General features: G+C 39.2%; 1 protein-coding gene across 1 annotated transcript in view; it reads right to left on the reverse strand.

The window, feature by feature from the left end:
* The window catches only part of LOC118328772 (metabotropic glutamate receptor 7-like), an 8251-nt gene that overhangs the window by 3443 nt on the left and 1007 nt on the right, over window positions 1-3801 (reverse strand). The window lies entirely within an intron of this gene.

Below are 3801 nucleotides of genomic sequence, written 5' to 3' on the forward strand. Positions count from 1 at the left end.
AATAAAATTGAATTGATTTGAATTAAAGTTATGTATAATTCAGGGCGTGGCTTTGAGTGGCAGTTTTCAGTAACTAGGCTTCATTCAGCCTCAGCTGCACAGACGCTCCACCTCGGATGGTCCAGAGTTTCCTCTGCTGAAGGAGACAATAAAGGAAGCAGTGAAGCTCTTTTCCTCAGCAGTTAAAGGATTCAAACAGCTCTGATCACGGCTGACATTGAAATACATCCGGTTCCTTTCACTCAGTTATGAACCTTATTGAGCAAAAAAGATTATATTCAACCGGACCCAATATTTCAAGCCAGAAATGGATTTGAAGCTTTAAAGAATTCGAGTTGTTGGTGTAAAACCTCCTTTGTGGCTGCATTAAAAACAGAAGAACTGATAGAAACAAACCTCAGTAAAACCTCTTTGATCCGACTCCAGTCGTTAACCGTCGTTAAAGGGTTTCATATCCGTTCTCATCTTTTGTGTTTGAAGAGTTTGTGTGTCAAATCGACTCCGTCGGGAGCCACGGCGTGGGCGCAAACAAAGTTCATTAATTAGACCCCCCTGGGCTCCCTAAACGGGGGGTGGGGGGGGGGAACATGGCCGCTCAGCTCGGTTGCAGCATGCTCTGACAAACCTCTGTTTCTATCCAGCATTCAGACACTGTTGTACATCCTGTCACTGCCACAACCACAGTTATTTGTATCTATCATGTTTTAAAGAGGTCTAATTTGTATCATTCTGCATTTTTTTTTATTTTTATTTTAGATTCAATTTCAAACAGAGTGTAATATTATTTGAAATTCACAAACTACACTTATTCATGAAACTGTCTGGAAGCCTTTTCTATCTCCATAATAACAATATAAATTAAGTTATTATTATCATCACATCCACATCCAGCTGAATGTACCCACAGGAGGAATCTGTGAGGAGCATTTGGTCCCATGTGGAGCCAAACAAACTACAGTAACAACAATTACGTAAGAAAACAATATGACAGCAGCGGGATGCATCTGCTCAGCTGGACGTCTGACAAATAAAGAAAATATAACAAAGAAAAGAGACACAAAATCCTTCCACTGATCTCTTACAGCCATAGAAACCTCCAGGAAAACTGAACAACATTGATTTTAGATCAGTATTGATAATATATAATACAGGTGGGACAGGAGAAGATATGAATCAGAAAGCAAATATAAGGACAGAATATAACATCCACATGAAAGAGAAAGCTACATTAGCTGCACAAGCTAAGTAGCTAATGGCAGGTAACATTAGCAGCAGTTAACTCCTTTTAGCAAAAAGTCAATCAGGAAATCACATCGGAAACACCGTCGTCAAACTGTCTGCGTAGGCAAAATGATTGGATTGTGATATAAAAACACAAAGAAAGTTATGTACATTTGTTAGCATACATTGTTAAATAGGTACAATATAACTATTAAAATAACCTTTTTCATTTCACCTGGACTATATTTCTGCTTTATTGTATTTTTTAAAGAGTAAACAAGGGGAATAAGAGTAGTGGAGGAGAAATAAAACATTTCTGCTCAGAAGGAGAAAAGCTTTCTGCTTGGGTGGAAGAGGAGCAAGATGTGATGAGAAAGAAGAGACAGACAGCTGTTCTGTGACTGAGAGAAACAAACAACCGAAGAAGAGAGAACAGTAGAGATTTATGGACATGAACAGTGTAACTTCTTCCAGCTGTTTCCTGAATAATATGCACCAACTTTGTCTCCTATAATAATCTTCAGTATGTTTGGTCCCATGTGTTTGTGTCACAGTTGGTGTCAAACAATCACTGTTGCTGTAAGGCTGTGAGGGGTTAATCTTTGGTCAATCAAACATTTAATGAGCGTTGCAGCATTTTATCTCTCCTTATTTGTTTAGTTACAACTTTTGAGTGTCCTCCCTTTCTTTGTCCGCCTTTGAGCCGGGTTGGAACAAATGGGGGCTCGTCCAGGACCTGAACCTGAAGCAAGAATCATATCTGTAGACCAGTGCTTCATGCCTCGGGGGTTGGGGCCCCCCACAGAGAATTCGCAGCTGGTCTATTTTCGACGGAAGCTGCAACCCACTCGCATCTCACTGGCAGGAAGTCAGACACAGAAATGTTCAGTTTCCAAAATAAAATACCGTGTGCAGACTAAAATTGCACGCGACTTCAACACTGTAGCACCAGAAAGGAAATCAGTCAGAGGGGATCTGAAGTGGAGAAACACACGTTTTCAGGCAAAATACACAAGTAAATGGGCAGGAAGGTGCTCTAAAGGTGCTTCTGAAACTCTCGGTGGGATCTGAATAAGTGCGGATGACGGAGCTGAACCGTAGCCGGTGGACTTTAGAGCTGCTGCTTCAGACATGTTGAAGCTGCAGCGAGGCGCTTTATTTACATACTCTTACTGTCCTGTACAGGTTATTGTCTGTTTCAGAGGATGATGAGGATTTACTGATCAATCTCATGTCGCTCTGAATAAACCAGCATTAGGATATTGGAGCTGCAGCAGAGCGCTTGCATCATCTCTCTGCAGGCTTTGCGGATGTTGGATGAATTTACATAAAGGAACCTGCTTACTGACCTAAATACACCCAGCAGATGACTGCTGTAATGCTCCTGTGTACACATGCATGTGTGGGTCAAAGACCACATGAAATATTAGGTTTCAGATTCAGAAAGCAATAAATAACATCTCTTACCCCGTTAATGCTCCTCTCTGGAAGAACATATTTTTAATGGTTGTAAAAACTATTCATACATTTTGTGCTGACTGATCATACTGATTTATTACTCATTATTAGTAATCATTAGTAGTATTTATTCACTGCTGTTACAACTGCTGTCTTATTTTATATTTCATTTATATAATAATAACAATAATGGTATTAATATACATTTTATTTCAAAATCAGTGCTGTAGATACAGGGCAGAGGTCTAGACTGTCTATTTGAATCACTTTATATAATATATTAGCATATATATATATATATATATATATATATATACCAATACATTTATTAATATTAACTTTGCTTTCACAAGTTTAAGTTAAGTCCAATAATTTGACACAAATGCTGTTATTTCTGAAGTTAACATTAATGATATATATCTTATTTAACAGCTTGAGTTGTAACGCAAACAATTTCATGTTATGTTTCCCTATGCGTTAACCTGTGTCACCACTGGGGGGCAACATGCCGACAGCTGTTCAGCTCTTAATGGTCTGTGAGTGTCGTCCCTGATGGGTAATAAGTTTCTGTGTGTCCCTGAAGGCGCTTATTGGCCGTCCCCCCAGGACCTCTGCGCCCCCCCCCTGCTGATTAATGATTATTAAAGTCTAATGTCCCTGAGGACATTATGGTACCTGCGTTTGAATTTATTGCAGACATTTAAGATACAGTGAATATTTGTCTCTAATGGCTCCACTCTTTTATTCTTCTGGCACATAATATACAGACCATAGATCAGGTCAAGGGCAGACAGGAGATAAAACTCAGAAATATAAAAAGCTGCAGAACTTCTTTATGATAAAGTGTGTATGAGAATAAGAGATATTCCTCTGCGTCACTTAAACACAGTCCAGAGAACACAGATTATGTAAAGTGGTAGTGATGTCGACGGTACGACTGGTAAAGAACACTGAATGTGCAGAAAGTGAGACAAACTGTTATTTTATGACTCATCATCCTGGGCGTCGGCCAACAGCGACAAACACTGAACGCTGTAAAATAACTGACAATCATATTTAGAATAACGTTACTATCTGCAATGTTCCTATATTTTATTTGGACCGTTAGCTCCATGCTACTAA

Source organism: Morone saxatilis, unplaced genomic scaffold (genome assembly GCF_004916995.1).
Source record: "Morone saxatilis isolate NCDOM2014 unplaced genomic scaffold, NCSU_SB_2.0 Contig18, whole genome shotgun sequence".
Classification (NCBI taxonomy): Eukaryota; Metazoa; Chordata; class Actinopteri; family Moronidae; genus Morone; species Morone saxatilis.